At 46.7% G+C, this 18479-nt stretch overlaps 1 protein-coding gene and 2 long non-coding RNA genes across 40 annotated transcripts in view; 1 reads left to right on the top strand and 2 right to left on the bottom strand.

The window, feature by feature from the left end:
* SRGAP2 (SLIT-ROBO Rho GTPase activating protein 2) overlaps positions 1-18479 on the bottom strand; it is a 279310-nt gene that overhangs the window by 222891 nt on the left and 37940 nt on the right. The window lies entirely within an intron of this gene.
* LOC146399970 (uncharacterized) lies at positions 396-7545 on the bottom strand. Its single transcript, XR_014815713.1, has 2 exons — positions 6078-7545; positions 396-4216 (listed from the first exon to the last, which is right to left on the bottom strand). It is a non-coding gene; the product is annotated as an uncharacterized LOC146399970 (long non-coding RNA).
* Positions 8306-17003, top strand: LOC146399969 (uncharacterized). Its single transcript, XR_014815718.1, has 2 exons — positions 8306-13299; positions 16856-17003. It is a non-coding gene; the product is annotated as an uncharacterized LOC146399969 (long non-coding RNA).

The following is an 18479-nucleotide window of genomic DNA, read 5'->3' as shown; positions in this document are numbered from 1 at the left end:
TTAAGAATGTATTTATTTATTTATTCATTGTCTTTTGGGGGCCTCACCCAAGGCAAATGGAAGTTCCCAAGCTAAGGGGTCAAATTGGAGCTGCGGCTGCCAACCTACACCACAGCCACAGCAACTCAGGATCTGAGCCAAGTCTGCGACCTACACTGCAGCTCAAGGCAATGCCAGATCTTTAACTCGCTGAGCGAGGCCAGGGACTGGACACTAGTTGGGTTCCTTACCCTTGAGCCATGACTGGAACCCCCTGGAATTAAGTATTTATTTAGTATTTTCTGTATAACGGTAAATGTTTAAGGGTTGGGGGCGATGAAATCTGGCAAAATGGGGATAACTGTTTTAACTGGGTGATGAGTAAATAGAGATTCGTTATGTTTCTTATGTCCGTATTTTTTTTTAATAATGATTTTAATTTTTTCCATTATAGCCGATTACAGTGTTCTGTCAATTTTCTACTGCACAGCAAGGTGACCCAGTCACACATACATGTATACATTCTTTTTTCTCACATTATTGTGCTCCATCACAAGTGAGCAGACATAATTCCCAGTGTTATACAGCAGGATCCCGTTGCTTATCCATTCCAAAGGCAATAGCTTACATCTATTATCCCAAATTCCCAGTCCATCCCACTCTCCCCACCCCTTGGCAACCACAAGTCTGTTCTCCATGTCCAAGATTTTCTTTTCTGTGGAAAGGTTCATTTGTGCCTTATATTAGATTCCAGATATAAGTGATATCATATGGTATCTGTCTTTCTCTTTCCTACTTTACTTAGTATGAGTCTCCAGTTCCATCCATGTTGCTGCAAATGGCATTATTTTGTTCTTTTTCTGGCTGAGTGGTATTCCATTGTGTATATATACCACATCTTCCTAATCCAATCATCTGTCAATGGACATTTAGGTTGTTTCCATGTCTTGGCTATTGTGAATAGTGCTGCAATGAGCGTGTATCTTTTTCAAGGAAAGTATTGTCTGGATATATGCCCAAGAATGGGATTGCTGGATCATATGGTAGTTCTATATAGAGTTTTCTGAGGAGCCTCCATACTGTTTTCCATAGTGCTTGTACCAATTTACATTCTCACCAACTTATGTCCCTATTTGAACCCTCTCCCTGTCATCACCACCACCAAAAAGAGAGCAATTCAGAACTGGAGTCAAGCAGCTTAGGGTTTAGGCAGGGCCTTTGCCTCTAAGAGAGACCAGGATATAAGGGGCAGCTTTAACCCTGTTGGGCTGAGCTAACTAGAGGGACTGGGGGAGCTGCTAAGTTACAGGGCAACAAGGTCCCCAACCCTTGATCTAGGATCCCAGATCCCAGGTCTGCTGGGCAGCACAGTTTACCAGGGGGTGGATAGGAGGCTGCTTCCAGAACTTCCTTTTCCATCATAACTGGCTCAGGAACTAAAAAGAAGCTTGGTTTTGGAAATGGAGCCCTTAAATAAATTCAACCATGAGGCGCTGGAGAAAGCATAGGCGTGAGGAAGGCAGCAAGGGCTAGCAGAGAAGTCTGCGAAGAGTAAAAGTCACATCGAATCCTGTAGTCTGGACTGCTTCACCAACACAAAGAGACCTCTCACCCCTTGTCCAACTCACCCCTACCCACCAGCACAGCACCAGAGGCCGCAGGATAAAGGTGACGCTCTCCCACCCGTCTAGCTGTGTCCAGACGGGAGACTGGCCTCGCAAGCTCAGAAAGCCCTGCCCTAACCATCACTCAATTAACCAGCTGGGAAAGCATTCAGAAAACCCGCATCCTGACACACCACTGCCAAACAGCTTAAACAGCAGAGAACAACCCACCTAAACAGCCGTGCCGGCTGCCAGGAAAAGTTCTGTAGGGACAATGAGCAGGGGAAAAGGAGACACGGGGGGGCCCCCCCGAAGTCCTGATCTCTTAGCTTCAGCACTTTCAAAGGCAGAATCCATCTGCCTCTGGGGCCTTTGGAGCCCCACCGGCAGGTTGTCTCCTTCCATCTCCTCCAAGATAAATGAGCGGGCGAGCTGGCCAGAAAACCACTCAGGGGCATTCCTCTTTAAAGAATCTGTATAGGGTCAAAGAGGAATGGGTCTACGGGCTGTGTGTATCCCCCACAGATGCTGGGGATGATGTCAGACGCCCTTTCCAGATGCGTTTAACACTTTGTGGTCACTTGTATTCCTGCCACTCAGAGTCAGCACTGTGCCGATTGGACTGATTCCAGCTCAGGCGGATCCCAGCCCCCTGGCTCTGGCGACTATGAGCTGAGACGGTCATCTGTACTGTTCCCTTCCAGAGAGCCCCCAAACAGCTCTTCACCTGCTCTTCCAATTCGAGTAATAACGTCTGCCAAAGAAACAGTGGGGGTGGGGGGAGGGAAGTTGCTGGAGAAAATGCAATTAACATACTACCAAGAGCGCATAAAGAAACGCTGGGAAAAGACTCAGTGGGTTCACATTTACTTCCAAGGCTTTTTGCTTTTGTCTGAATGAACCGCCCATTTAAAACTGCTACTGGAAAAAGAAAAAGAGGAAGAAAGAGGCAAGCCCAAATGGCAAAGTGTAACTTCTACCATAGTTAATTGAAAACAAGAAGGGGGAGGATTCCATTTCCTGGTGATTGAACCCACAGGCTGAAAGGCTGCCTCTGCCCCTAAGCATCAGAGCATTCTGTGTTTGATGACAGAACCCAAGTAAGAATCCAGCATAACCCCTGACAACCCAAAACATCAGGGTGAGTTCCCCTGAACCTTGAGATTGCTCCTCTAGCTCTTTGATCATAAGATGTACAACAGGCAAGAGGCGATACCCTTTCCCCACCCTGGTTACATGAATTCCACCACTCCAGATGCATCTTGTCCGGACCAGGGGCTCCCACGAGGGACTGTGACCTGAACCTCAGAATCATCCAAGTCACAGAGGGCTAAAAGGGTAACCTTAAAAAATCTGAAGCTGTAGAAGGGAGAAATCAATGGTGAAAAGAAATAACCTATAAATAGAGTAACCTCTGGTTCCTAGTTCTAGGTCTTATTGTTTTGCTAAGTGTCTTAGAGCACCTTTCTAAACTTTCTGGCCTTTACTGTTTTACCCACCTCATGCAAGAAACCTAAGCTAAAATAAAATTTGTAACTAAATCAAAATGTAATTTTCTAGGTGAAATGGCGTCTGTACTCAGGAGAGTAACCTTCCCTTGACCCCAGAACGGCTACCTGCAAATCAGCATCCCCAGAGTACACGTCACATCTAACTGGAAGTATGTTGAAATAAATTAAGAAAGTCTAGAGCCTCTGCTTGAGCAAAACGAGATGCAGCAAAAACATGGGCTTGTCACATGTTTGGTAGGTACCGTCAAAGACGCCACTGAGAGTGAAACTAATATGACACATTCTTCATGTGTGATCAAAGTGCCTTCTAAACTCAAATCGGGGCACCTCATATCACAAAACAGATGACAAGAAATGAATAAATGTAAGCCTTTTTCCCTCCACCCCAATTACAGCTTGGTTAGATCACAAACGTGGGCTAGCAAATGCTAGGAGTTTTTCTCTCCTTAAGGGTCCTTTCTCACTTCACTCGGCTTAACAAAAGACCACACACGACACACACGCTTCAAAAGAGGATGGAGGCAGGCCAGCTTCAGGACACATGCTGCACGGGGGGAACTGACTGTGGCAAAGAGAGGGCTCTCCACCCCTCTGACAAGTCCACAATAGACTGGCTAGACACAAACGCCTGAAATAAGGAAGTCCATCCAGAGAATGAACAGTTGGCAAGATCAAGGCTTCTGGTCCTAAAGGACCTGCAGCTGGTCTGGCCATTCATCAAAAACTCTGATTTCAAATGGAAGACACGTTCTGACTGTGACATGGAATAAAGCAACTGGAACGGCAAGCGATCTTGATTTTGGTTTCCTTTCCGCCCTACACAGCTCCTGCCAGCGGAAGAGCGAGCCCGCCTGTGGTGCTCCCGGCACATCTGGGGTAGTTTCCGTCCACATGGGTTAGTCTTTGGGATTTTCCACATATTCCAGGGTCATTATCCATCTACGCTAACCCAGAACGTCCAGACAAAAGCTCCTGTTTGGAGTCTGGAGAGAAACTGTCAAATGCGAAAGCCTCGAGTTCCCGCTGTGCTGCAGTGGCAATGAATCCACCTAGGCACCCTGAGGTTGTGTGTTTGATCCCTGGCCTCGATCAGTGGGTTAAGGATCCGGTGGTTGCCGTAAGCTGTGGCATAGGTTGCAGACGTGGCTCAGATCTGACATTGCTGTGGCTGTGGCTGTGGCTGTGGCTGGCGATTAGACCCCTAGCCTGGGAACCTCCATATGCCACGGGTGCAGCCCTAAAAAAAAAAAAAAAAAATCTGAAAGCCTGTGAACTCTCTCAGCCAGAGGAGACCAGATGTAGCAAAGATTATGGAACCAGATGTCAGGGGCCTAACTTCAGACCAGAGTTATGAGTTTGGGTAACTCACCTACTTTCTCTAGCCTCTTATTCTTACATCAGTAAGGGAGAAGCAGACCTAAGGAAGGGTATCCCAGATCCCTTCCAATCTTAACATCCTCTGACTTTATGACTAAAAAGTGATACTAGTAAGGTTACACTCAATAGGTGGCTTAAGTTCAACAGGAGCCAGCTGGGATTATGCTAAGGAAAACTTTCTTGCACATAGAGTCAATCTGATCACATCCTCCCCACATCAAGCATCAGAGAGATGTGCACCACTGGTCCAAGAGCCCCTTCTACGGAGGACATGCACTGAGTGATTTAGCAATAGGCTGATTCATTCATTCAACCAAGTATTTACTGAGCACCTTCCAGGGAGCAGAGATACAGCAGTGAACAAAACAGGCAGAATCCCGTCCCCCGGGGAGTTCATATTCTAGTGAGGGGAAGAAGGAGTCAGACATTAATCAAATAGTACGTACAAGGTGGGGTATACTTTATAGAGAGGGGTCAGTCCTTTAAGGACCTGATGATCAGGTAACTTCTGAGCAGCAATCTGAGGCAGGAAGCCATGCAGATACCAGGGGGAAAATGTTCCAGGCACAGAGGAAGAGCAGAGCGCAAAGATAGGACTGTGCTAGGATGGTTGACATATTAAAGGGAACATCATGAACCCCATACTGAGAAACAAGAGTCAGAGGGGGAGAGCAGGAGAAGGCAAGGTCAGGTAGATAGCAGGGGCCCAATCACGTCTGGAAAGAAAAAACCACCAGTGGGTCTGAACGAAGGAGCAACAGGATGTGAATTCCATTTTTCACAAAAGATTGCTCTGGTTGTTGTGTCGGGAATAGATGGAAGGAGGCAAGAGTGGAGGCGAGGAGACCCGTTAGGAGGCTGCTGTGAGAGTCCAGGTGAGAGACGATGCAGCTGGGCCCAGGGTAGCAGCCGGGGCGGGGGAGGCGCCAGGGGATGACACACGCTGAAGGAAATAGGACACCAGGGGACAGGACCTTGGGAAATCTTGGAACTACTACAGAATTAATGAAGCTGAACGGCACTAAATTCCAACATCCACCATGAGATTTTAAGATTTAGGTGTTTGTTCATCTCCATCATCCAGTGTCCGACAGGGTCCCTGACACAGAAGGGGTATATAGAAAATGCTGAATGAATAATCGCGGGACTGAATATGTGATGAGGCCAGAAGATCTGCAGCCGGATAGGTCATCAGGAAACAAAAAGCATTTGGTACTAGACATATTTTACTAACAATTAGATCCTTCCGCCTGGGTGAATCTATCTCGTTTTGTAAAAAAATTCCCCTTTGTAACTTGGCAGTGGGAAGTACTGAAGCAGACTGAAAACTTCACATAATGCAGCTGAGGCTCTAAGAGGCCATTGTGGGTTTTTTTGTTTTGTTTTGTTCTGTTTTGTTTTTGCTTTTTAGGGCTGAATCTGCGGCATATGGAGGTTCCCAGGCTAGGGGTCCAATCGGAGCAATACCACAGCCACAGCAACTTGGGATCCGAGCCCCATCTGCGACCTACACCACAGCTCACGGCAACGCCGGATCCTTCACCCACTGAGCAAGGCCAGGGGTTGAACCTGGATCCTCACGGATATGAGTTGGATTCATTTCCACTGTGCCACGACAGGAACCCTCATAAGGGGCCATTTGCAATCACCAAACCTCAGCACCTCCCACCTAAAATATAGGGAGAAACGCTTCATGTGGAATCTCGTGTGTTTTCATGAATACTGAGTCATGAGGGTAACTAGAAAGGTATGACTATGAATAATGACATTATCACAACAACAAGGACTAACACAAGCCCAATCTGCACTGTTCCGACAGGACCAGGCTGTTCTTGAATGTGCTGCCCTTCCTCTGCGAAACTCAGGAAAGGAATTTCTAGACACCCCCTTGCCCGCCTCCATTCCCCCCACACCATAGCACTGCTCTGAAAAAAAGCGACAGTTCCCAACTACAGACGCCTCTCTCTGTCAAGGTGATACTTGAGAGTCCCAAGGTTCTTAACCCACAGAAACTGACAATGTGCAAAACAGATTCAGCATCAGGGAGAAATAACAGCAAAGGTGTGTTTATAAACCACATTCTGGCAGCAGATTTCTCAGTGAAGTCATTGATCATCTCGAAGAGCTAAATTAAAACCCCACATTACTCAGGAAGTAGGTGTGAGAAACATCTTATTTACCAAATTAGAAAAAGGAGGAAGAAAGATATGACATGCACGGTGGCGGAGACCAAATTACACGGTGAGGGAAGCTGCAACATTTGGGAGACCCAGTCCGAGGCGGATTTGTCAGCTGAGTCGGAAATCATTTGATGTGACCTTGGACTAATTATTTAACTTCTGTGCCTCTGTCTCCCATCTGTGCCTGGATCTCCCACTCCCTGTAAAGGAGAGCAGTGATTTCAGACCCTCCTGTTTGGACAGGGATGTTCTGAAGCTGAGATCTTGTCTCTGGAAGCCCCAGAGGGTTCCTGGAGAAGGACAGTCCACACACAGAGGGCAATGTCTTTCGTAAGATAATTAAAGAGATCAGGCTGCTCTTAGAAACACTCCCACACTACGGAGGCTCCCCGTGTCATGGCTCCAGAGTTAGACAACCAAACTACTGCCTAAAATGCCAAACCCAGGGTTGGGGCCAGTCCTTCTGCAGATAAGGTCAAGACCTTACTGTGAACCCAATCCCACATGTATAATAACTACATTCAAGTGTCTAGTAAACATGTAAACACCGTTTGGTGGTGCTTTTAAATCACCAAGATCTCCCTGACCTGACCCCATGGTTACCTATTTGGCGAGATGGTGTGTAAGGTATGAAAGAACAGATGGGCCGTGATCATGAACTCCTGGGCTAGTCCTGATCCTCAATTTCCACCTCTGTATTACAAAGCTAAGAATAATGAGGAAAGATGTGAAATGTTGCAGGCACAGGCCAGGGATCATAGAAGGAACAAAATAAGTACCCAAACCCTCCTCCCTCCTGGGGCTCTGCTCAATAAATAACAAGTGCTGTTAATCCTTTAATCACAGTTCCAGGGAAAAAAAAGAAAAGAAAAGAAACAGAAAAGGGTTCACCCATAAATATCTTCACTGCTTTTATTCTCCTATAACCCTTTCTTTGACTGGAGCAGAGTAAACAGGCTGAACTTTCAGGAGGATCATAACGCGAGATGTCCCAGGTAAGCCAGACTCATAAACTCCAGACAATTAGGAGGAGACTGGCTTTTCACGGACTGCCCCCTACCTGGCCTACTCAATGACAGAAGCAGACCTGGTCCTTTGTCCCAGCTTCCCAAAGGAATCCATTACCAGGCACACGTGGCTCCGGTGGGATGTCGGGTCAAAGGCTTTCTATTCCGGCGATTGTGGTCTAAGAATAGAAGTCCTGAACACCAGGCAAATGGATTCACAAGGATCGTGTTCATTTACTGTTCAAGTCACCCTCCAAGGACTATTTAAAGCACAAGGCCGGCAAGCCCTGTGCTCTGAACAGGAGATGGAGACAGGGAAACGAGCAGAGCATGTTGTTAATATAGTTCTCCAACGTACACACACAGCGCAACTTGTAAACCCCAGTTTGGGACGCAGGGTCCATCCTCACCAGCTCAGACGTTTCACCTGGCTGTCTGTCAACCCCTGAGCAGGAACCGTCAAGTTCATCTTCCAAATGGAGAGATGGCAAGCATGGAGGGACAGAGGCGTACATTCCGAAGTCCTCTGTGAGTAACAGAAACGGCTGGAGCAGATGTGTGTTCCCACGCCGGGCCCTCCCTAGGCATTCCACCTTCTCTCGCTCTAAACTCACGACCTCCCCACAAGGCAGGCAGTTGTTCTGCTCACTTTTTTTCTTTTTCTTTTCCTTTTCTTTTCTTTTTTTGCTTTTCTAGGGCCGCACCCTCCGCATATGGAAGTTACCAGGCTAGGGGTAGAATCGGAGCTGTTGCTGCCAGCCTATACCACAGCCACGGCAACACCAGATCTGAGCCATGTCTGTGATCTACATCACAGCCACAGCATCGCCAGATCCGAGCTGTGTCTTCAATCTACACCACAGCTCACGGCAACGTCAGATCCTTAACCCACTGAATGAGGCCAGGGATCGAACCCGCGTCCTCATGGATGCTAGTCGGGTTCGTTAACCACTGAGCCACGACAGGAACTCCCTGCTCACGTTTTCTAATGGGAACACGGAGGTCCTAGGAGATTAAGCCATGTGCTCCAAGCGACACACCTAATACAAGACTGGCACACTCACTACCTGAACTCCGGTCTCTCTGACACTAAAGCTTGTTGTTCGGGCTTTTGTTTGTTTCTAGTTACACCATACTCTCTCTTGGTTTCTCTCCGCTAACTTCCGAACTCAAGGGACCTATAATCCAAAACCAAACTAATATTTAGACATGAGGTCTCATGCCTTCTTCCTGATGTCATCAAGGTGGTGAGCAAAGAGCCTTGGCCACCCAAGGCCGTCAGCAGTGTCTTTCAGGGACAGACACCAGACCATAATTCCAATTAGCTAGACAAAACACATGAATTCCACATCGGAGGGACCTTTCCCAGAAAACAACAGAAGACCTTTAGCCCCTGATAATACTTCATCTCATCACTTCTCCCGTCCAGACAGCCCTTTGCTTCAGCTGGCTTCACATATTCTGGACCACACGGAAGACAGATCCAGCACCTTGGAAACATGAAGCCCAACAGGCAAGTTTTCTGGGATCCCATCAACGTTTTATTTTATTTTGTGAAGTCATTTCCCTGTCCAGCTTCCCTGGTGCATATCTCGTGTCAGACCTCACATTTCCTGGACCACATGTAAAGGGACAACTCAGCCCACATTCCACAGAACTGATCACAATTCGTCAGATCAAGGGCAAGATCAAATCTCTAGTCTCTCACTTTTGCAGCTCTTAGAGAAAATTACCTTCTTGGAATTTTTTATTTATTTATTTATTTTTTATTTTTTTGGTCTTTTTAGGGCCCCATCCGCGGCATATAGAAGTTCCCAGGCTAGGGGTCGAATGGGAGCTGTGGCTTCCAGCCTACACCACAGCCACAGCAATGCCAGATCCAAACTGCACCTGCGACCTACATCACAGCTCGCGGCAACGCCAGATCCTTAACCTACTGAGCGAGGCCAGGGACCGAACTCGCGTCCTCATGGACACTAGGGTCATCAATAGCAAGTGGGGGGGGAAGTCATGCAAAAAAATTCAGTAGTGGAGATAAGCCAGCAAAAGTAAATGCGACACAGTCCAAATCAAGCTGGGCACATTCTCACAATCTGCTGGAAATGACTTTACCTGAAGCCTGCGGGACTCCTTAAACTCAGCACTGAGATGGTGAGGTCTCCACAGGGACCCTTGGCAGGAACTTCCACACTCTTCCAAGCTAGGTCTCCAAGGCCTGGCGCTGACAGGGTCACCACTTTCATGGAGAAGCTTACAATTCTGTTCTCTCCTCTCCTCCCCCCATGAGACATGCTAACTGGCACTTGTTTTATCTACGAAGGCTAGCCTGTGGCAGCGGCATAGTGTGACAGCTGGAAAATTCGGGGACCTCAGCAGTCAATGCACAGAGTTACCACAAACAGAAGCATGCTGTGAACCAGTTGTCAAAGTCTCCAGCCGGGCTTTCCCTCACACTCATCTCACACGAATCTTAATCCGATCAGGAGAGAGATAAAAGCAGACCCTGAGGTTCCTGTGCATCCCTCTAAAGGAGGGAAAATTTTCTTTCTTTCAAGAGGGGTGACCTGGCCATAATAACCTTTGGGGTGGCTAAATGGCCTTGGTGTTCTGAGCAAAAAAAGAAAGAAAGGAAATGAGACTTTTTTTTTGTTGTTCCATTTAGGGAAATGAGGAAGTGGAATGGTTTCTCTCCAGGCCCGATCCCTTTCTGAGAGTCGGTTTGGAGGTAATGTCATAATTTCAGGCTCTCCTTGCAGAAATCCTCCTTGCATTTCATACCAGGTTCTAAATAAAGACGTGCTCTTGGTTGACTTGTAGCTGTTGTCAATATTAGGTTATAAGCACTGGGTAAGGGCTGGAGCCCAATCAAAGTATGCTTATAATAATGATCATTCAGAGGGAGCGACAGTGACCACACAGATCCTGGCTAATACCATCCAAACCCGAATCCAGGAAAATGCTGCCTGGAAGCATTCCTCCCTACCAATCACACCTTCAGACAGGGAAGCTGGGTGACTGGTCCAGTTTCCAGACCCTGATATATTCAAATCAACTGGTAGTCACTGAGTGACCAGAAAGTAGCCAGCAGGCACTGTGGCTTTAGCATGCGTCAGGCATTTCTACTCAGTCTTTAATTTGCAAAGGCCAATCGGGTTCGACCCCAACGTGAGAGACGGAACAACAAATCAAGGAAGACCTCAGTTCCTGCAGCAGGTTTAATCCAGGCAGCCGAGGCAGCCCCTGAGCCTCTTTCTCAAAGACTAAACCACTCAGAGCAGGAAGCGCTGGTCCATCTACCACGTAGATGCAGATCGTCCCTCTGAGAAGTAGGACAGGTTCCCAAGTCTTTCTCTCCTTTCTCTCTAGGTCCCTTCAAAGAAAAAGCCATCCCCTCCTCCATCTCAGCGTGGGACACACAAGTGTAACCTTTTCTACCAAAAGAGGAAGGTCTGGAGGACACTAGCAGCTACCAGGAGTTTCTCTATGACTCGAAGCCCCTTGGCTCTCGGCTGGGGCAGCCGGAGTCCACATTTAAAAGCATCTTGTTTCCTCTTCTTCTCTAGGTTAGAGCCCAGCTAAGAATAGCGAGCCATTCATGCCCATGTGTACACATCCTTTTCACTTGCTGTTTTCTCTTATATATGCATGAAACCCTGTTCTTGCATATCTTCCAAGGTAAACAAAAATATTTTTAAGTGGGCACAGAGCAGCAGTTTTATTCCCTGTCCAGTCTTCAAGAAGGCACTGCCCGGAGGAACTCCGCTCCAGAACCGAGTGTCACAGGAATGGTTGAGGCACCGGCTTCCTCTCTGAAGCCCCAAAGAGAGACTCACACTCAGAGAGGGGAACCCTAGTGGCAACAAGCTTAGGATTCCCTCGATCTGCCCAGACTCACCTCTGTGGATGTCCTAAACCTACAGAAGACCAGAAGGCCATAAAATTGGTCTCGTTTTATTAAGTTGAACCATATGAAAGTACCTACAAAATGAGGATTTCATATGACTTAAACTAACAGAATCCTAAAAAAGCTAATCAGGCATTTTGCAATGAGCAAGAATGCAAAATCCATTATTTCCCAGATAGCTCCACCCATGACCATTTCCTATTAGACTTTTTTTTTTTTTTTTTTTTTTTTTTTGGCTGCGCCCATGGCATATGGAAGTTCCTGGGCCAGGGATTGAACCGGTGCCACAGCAGCAGCAGCAACCCGAGCCGCTGCAGTGATCACATCCAATCCTTAAGCCGCTGCACCACAGGAGAACTCCTTCCTATTAATCTTTAGTAACTAAAACATTTTTCAGGAAAGTTAAAAGCTGTAAGTTATAGGCTCATTATGGGACCCCTTGTAAGATAGGCTTGGCATTGGTAACAAATATCTTTTCTCTCCATTCCTTCCCTATCTGTATCCATATCCACATCCAACACCATTCTTGGTCCTCAAGAACTCACGAGTAACAGGCAAATAGAACACAGGGTGAGCAGTTGCCCTTGTGGTGAAGGGGAAACAAATCCGAGTAGGAACCATGAGGTTGCAGGTTCGATCCCTGGCCTCGCTCAGTGGGTTAGGGTTCTGGCGTTGCCATGAGCTGTCATGTAGGTCACAGAGGCGGTTCAGATCCTTTGTTGCTAGGGCTGTGGCGTAGGCTGGCAGATGTAGCTCCAATTCCACCACTGGCCTGGGAACCTCCATATGCTGAGGGTGGGCCCATAAAAAGCAAAAAAAAAAAAAAAAAAAAAAGAAGGAAGAACACAGGGTGAAAACTGCTACTCTATAGAAAAATACACAGTCTGCATGTAGCTCAATTACAACATTTCCCACACTGAGCTTGGATGGTCGTTTGTATGTGGGCCTCGTGATCTGATGACACATACTCAGGGGCAGGAAGAGTGTTCTTTTTGTCTTTGAACCCCTGGCCTCCAGCACAGTTCTCACACACAGTCAGTGCTCAGTGATGTTTGTTGAGTGACTGAATGACTCAGAGGCTTGGGGCATCTCTCTAAACTGAGGCAAGTAAGCAGTGTTCCTATTACCAACTTTAATGTTCTTATCTGTTTTTGGCCACACCCACAGCATGCAGAAGTTCCTGGGGATCAAGTCTGTGCCACAGCAGTGACTGACCCAAGTCACAGCAGTGCCTAACCTGCTGAGCCACATGGGAACTCCTTAGGTTCTTATATCTTAGACCAGACTACTAATTATAACACTAGAAAGAGCAAGGTCTTAATTATAGAACTAGAAAGAAAAGCAGGGGGTGGGGGGAAAGGAGAAGGGGCACTACACTTTATAATCAAACAAGCCTGAAATTACAGATTAAAAAGCCTGCCTCTAGCTGGGAGTGTGGTGGCATCTTTTTCTCTCTCAATTTAACATCCTTTGATTCCAATTGATTTTCCTTACAGAGCAAGTTCAACACCATCAGCAGTAAAGGAAGTGAAGGTGTTTTATGAACTAAAGCAAATGGGATGAACCCAAACCATTTTCCATTTGACTTTTGGAAAAGAGTATTCACTAGGGTCGGGGGGGGGGTGTTATTCCCTCTGGGGGCTGGAATGCCTTGTATGAGTTCAGAAAAAGAAAAAAGAGGAGTTCCCGTCATGGCGCAGTGGTTAACGAATCCGACTAAGAACCATGAGGTTGCGGGTTCAGTCCCTGCCCTTGCTCAGTGGGTTAACGATCCGGCGTTGCCGTGAGCTGTGGTGTAGGTTGCAGACGCGGCTTGGATCCCGCGTTGCTGTGGCTCTGGCGTAGGCTGGTGGCTACAGCTCCGATTCGACCCCTAGCCTGGGAACCTCCATATGCCGCGGGAGCAGCCCAAGAAATAGCAACAACAACAACAACAAAAGACAAAAAGACAAAAAAAAAAAAAAAAAAGAAAAAAGAAAGAAAAAGAAAAAAGAAATCTAATTCATATGGGCACCAAAAATAGGTTTTTTGTTTTTTGTTTTTTGTTTTCTGGTTTCTAGGGCTGCACCTGCGGCATATGGAAGTTACCAGGCTAGGGGGTTACACCACAGCCACAACACCAGATCCGAGCCATGTCTGTGACCTGCACCACAGCTCACAGCAACACCGGATCCTCCACCCATTGAGTGAGGCCAGGGATTGAACCTGCAACCTCATGGTTCCTAGTCAGATTCGTTTCTGCTGTGCCACGACGGGAACTCCAGGTAATTAAATATTGAATTAAAGGACTGAGATGAGGGAAGACATTAGGCTGACTGTCAGGTGGTCAGAGTTGAAGGAGGTAACACATGCACATGCACACGCACACACATGATGTCTATAAAACTCCTCCCAGATTTAAAAAAGTCACTTGGGTCACCTTTTAAACCTATAGCGCAATCATTTCTAAAAGAAACAGTAGGTAGCAAACAAGCCTCAAAAACATTCATCTTTCAAAGTTGAATATTTTGATGTAGGCTCAAGAAGTCTTTCCCTCTCTTCAAATAACCAAAGCCCTGGAAAAGGGCAGCACAGATCCTTCCCAACACATCACCTTTCATCTATACATTTCACTTCTAAAGGAGAGAGACTGGCTGGAGCACCACGCTGCTTTGGAAGTAGAGGAAGTCTTTATCCTAATGAATTGATCTCATCAATTTAACTGCACATTTGATCCCAAGACCCTTTGTGGGTCTGATGACCCCAGGGAGGCCCTTAAGTGCGGCTGTCCCCAGGGTGGCACACTCCATCATGGCCACCAGTAGACAGGAAAAGGCCCTTGGGGAGATTCTAATTTTATTATGTAAATCACAGGAAGCCCCATTTAGCTCCTCTCCTCGGTGCAGCAGCATCCTTCTTTCTACCCAGTGGCCATCAGCAGAGGAGGAGGAGGAGAGTGTGTCAGTGTGAATGACAATGACAGGGCTGGCCGTCTGCAAGCACGACCTGAACGCCCATGGTTAGGTTTCTCCTTTTCTCTCTCGCACCCGTTTTAGTTCTTTTATTTCCAAGGAATGAGAGAGGCGACATAAATGGCAAAGGGTTGAGGTCAAGTTCAGAAGCCCTGTGGGAAAAGCACAGACTTTGAGTCAGATTACACATTTCACAGACAATGATACACGGGAATCCGAGAGATCTCAGTCGCTAGGATCCATGTGACCTTGGGCACATTATGGATTTTCTCTGAGCCTCAGGGTCCTCTCTGTAAAATGGCCATAATAATACCCACCTCTCAAGGCTCGTGTAAGGATTAAGTTTTGGGGTGCTTTTAAGGCCAGTGGTTTTGTGAGGACCTGTAGGACGTCATTTTGTCTCAAGAAAGCAGAAACCCGATGGAAAGCCGAAGAAGAGTCATACCCAGATGTGGCCTAGGTGTCAACAATTTCCGCTTGCATGTGTGGCTAGGAGGCTGGCGTTTCAGGGAATCAGCTCTGCGGGTTCAAGGTCAAACTAGAGAGGCCTTCCACCCTGATGGGCACTGCACGTTTCCACGCACATGACCCATGCCACCCAAAATTCTCTTCCTACTCTAGCATCCCTGAGTTGGCCAACTTCATCCAGCTCAGAATAAAACCTAAGAACTGCCAAGACGAGTCACTGTCTTCCTTTTCAAGGAACATCAAGTAACCCAAGAGGAATCCAGAGAATTCATTCTAACATGAAATCAGCCTGGCGAATAAATAAAATCACCCTCCTCAATCAAAATCTACACTCTTGTCAAGACATCTGTCAAAAACTGTAATCGCTGCAGCCAAGGAGAGAAAATGGCCGCAGAGCAGCATAAAAGCCCTTAGCTGGAAAGAACATCAAGAATCCTTTCACTTAAGTTCCAGGCCAGGGTGTCTTTATATTAATTTAAAGCCAACCACAAAATCAGCTACAGCTTTTCTTTTGAGAAGAGCACCTGGAAAAGGGGCCCTCTGAATGCTGTCTCACCTACAAAAAAAGGGGTCCCCGAGCAGACATTCAGTTGGGGCCCTGAGAAGAAATTCCGTTTGCCAGCCCATGAGTGTTTTGTCTGTTGCTGCTGTTGCTGTCCAGCCCTCTGACCAACAACAGCCTCAAAAACTAGCACTTTTTAAGATTCACTTCTGGAGTTCCTGTTGTGGCTCAGCGGTTAACGAACCTGACTAGCATCCATGAGGACGCAGGGTTCAATCCCCGGCCTCACTCAGTGGGTTAAGGATCTGGCATTGCTGTGAGCTGTGGTGTAGGCTGCAGACCTGGCTCAGATCCCACGCTGCTGTGGCTGTGGTATAGACCAGCACTCTGATTAGACCCCTAGCCTGGGAACCTCCATATGCTGAGGGTGTGGCCCTAAAAGCCAAAAATAAAAATAAAAATAAAAAATAAAAAAATAAGATTCACTTCTGTCTGTCAATGAATTTGTGAAGATGAGGTTTGTGGTACCTGCCGGACCCCCAAAATGTAGACAGGCCAAAGACCCTACCTGTCCCTTAAATTCAGCTCAGAACCGATCTCAGGCCAACAGCTAGGAAAATTACTTCCATCATCACTGCTCCAAAAAGGAGCCCCTCCGCCCTCTGCCCAGCTCCCAGCCCAGGTTCCTGGGTCCCACAGTTTGCATTGGCACCTGCAAGCAACTTATTCTCACACATCCAGAACAGCAGAGCAGGAGTTCAGAAGGGTCCTCTAATGAGTAGGAGGCCTGGGAGGAAACTGACAAGCAGGATCCAATGTCCCACAGTAGCTTATTCTCACTGTCACCTTGGCTTTTCCTCACCACCGGCCAGGAGCTATTCAAACACTCTAAGCAGTCACAAGGATCCTTTTCATCCTCTGGAGTCCAGAAAGTGCCCACCTGGGTTCCCAGAAAGCCAGAAGCAAGTACAGCCTCTCCCTCTAGATGCTCTCTTTAAAATCCAAGGGCTCCTTTCACCCTGCCTAGAGGGACTCACACCCTCAAATAAGAAGCAGCGCCCTGAAAACAAACTGGACTCATCACTCAGCTCTTCCAAGACCAGGCCTTCCAAAGCGTTCTCATCTGCAAGACTAATAACAACACATTCTTTTCTGTGTCTCCTTTCAGGGTTGCGGATTAACTGCGAGAATATATACCCAGCACAGTGCCTGGCACATGGTCAGTACTCAGTAAATACACATTATTATTGATATTATTTTAATTATTCTCAGAATGAAGTATAGTTATTATTACTGTTAAGAAAGGACCTTCCGGGAGTTTCCGTCGTGGCGCAGGGGTTAACGAATCCGACTGGGAACCATGAGGTTGCAGGTTTGATCCCTGGCCTTGCTCAGTGGGTTAAGGATCCAGCTTTGCTGTGAGCTGTGGTGTAGGTCATAGACTCGGCTTGGATCCCGAGTTGCTGTGGCTGTGGTGTAGGCCGGTGGCTACACCTCCGATTCGACCCCTAGCCTGGGAACCTCCATATGCTGTGGGGCAGCCCTCAAAAGGCAAAAAGACAAAAAGACAAAAAAAAAAAAAGAAAGTACCTTCCCAAAAGACATGTTATTCTAACCTAAGGGTAAAAGCTCCATTGTCAATGTCAGCTTCTCATGCAAAAAGAAGGAACCAGTACAACAATAACGACAAAAATCTAAACAGCAGCTATTCTAATGGTTTGTGTTTAGATTTTGAGGACATTATGTGCAGTGACACACACATACTGATCCATTTATTCACCAACTATGTGTACAGCATTACACTAAATGCGTGTGCGCAATGATTAATGACCACCTACTGTATAACACAGGAAAATCTACTCAATAATTTGTAATAACCTATATGGATAAAAAGAATGGATATATTTCTACGTATAACTGATTGACTTTGCTGTACACCTGAAACTAATACAACATTGTAAATCAGCTATACGCCAATAAAATTAAATCTGCAGAACAGAAAAAGACTCACAGACTTCTGAAAACAAACTTAGGGTTACCAAAGGGGACAGGTGGGGGGGGCTGGGGGTTTGGGATTGGCATATGCACACTGTGGTATATGGAATGATTGACTGATGGGGACCTGCTGTATAGCACAGGGAACTCTACCCAATATTCTATGGTAGCCATGTGGGAAAAGAATCCGAAAGAGAATAGATATGTGTAGATGTGTAACTGAATCACACTGTCGTACAGCAGAAATGATCACAACAAGGTAAATCAACTATAATTCAATAAACCTTTTAAAAATAAAAAATAAAATTTAAAAAATTAGCACATGATGAAAAAATATGCGTGTTAATACACACACACACACACACACATAGAATCAATAAGACAATTTACACTTGTAAGAATCTACCATGGGCCAGGCATCATATTAGGCAACTAGAGATACACACACAGATGAGACATGGGCCCTGTGTTCCCTAAGCTTACAGTCTAATAAGGGAATTACAATTATATACGTGAAGATAAAATCCCCTATAGCAAACAATGGATGCAAAAAGGATAGAGACATACAGACAATGCTTCCTTAACCAACTTGTCATCTTACCCAACCTACTTCTTTTTCTTTTTTGTCTTTTGTCTTTTGAGGAGACATATGGAGGTTCCCAGGCTAGGGGTCTAATTGGAGCTGTAGCTGCCGGCCTGCGCCATAGCCACAGCAACGCCAGATCCGAGCCTCATGTGCAACCTACACCACAGCTCACAGCAATGTCCAATCCTTGACTCACGGAGCAAGGCCAGAGATCGAACCCGCAACCTCATGGTTCCTAGTCCGATTCACTGCCACTAAGCCACGATGGGAACTCCAAACTGGCCCACTTCAATTTCACTACACTGGCTACACTGTTAGCAGCAGGTGTTCCTCTGTATATCTGCTCCCTTCTGCCCCATCACCCAGGCTCGGTGCATTCCCAGGGTCAGTGGTCTGTTCGTAATAGGTATACTTA

This window comes from Sus scrofa, chromosome 9, assembly GCF_054392235.1.
Source record: "Sus scrofa isolate SSC_HxYL_T2T_F1_AM1 chromosome 9, Sscrofa_HxYL_maternal_Yorkshire_Landrace_v2.0, whole genome shotgun sequence".
In the NCBI taxonomy this organism is placed as follows: Eukaryota; Metazoa; Chordata; class Mammalia; order Artiodactyla; family Suidae; genus Sus; species Sus scrofa.
This window is presented reverse-complemented; position numbering and strand designations above follow the sequence as displayed.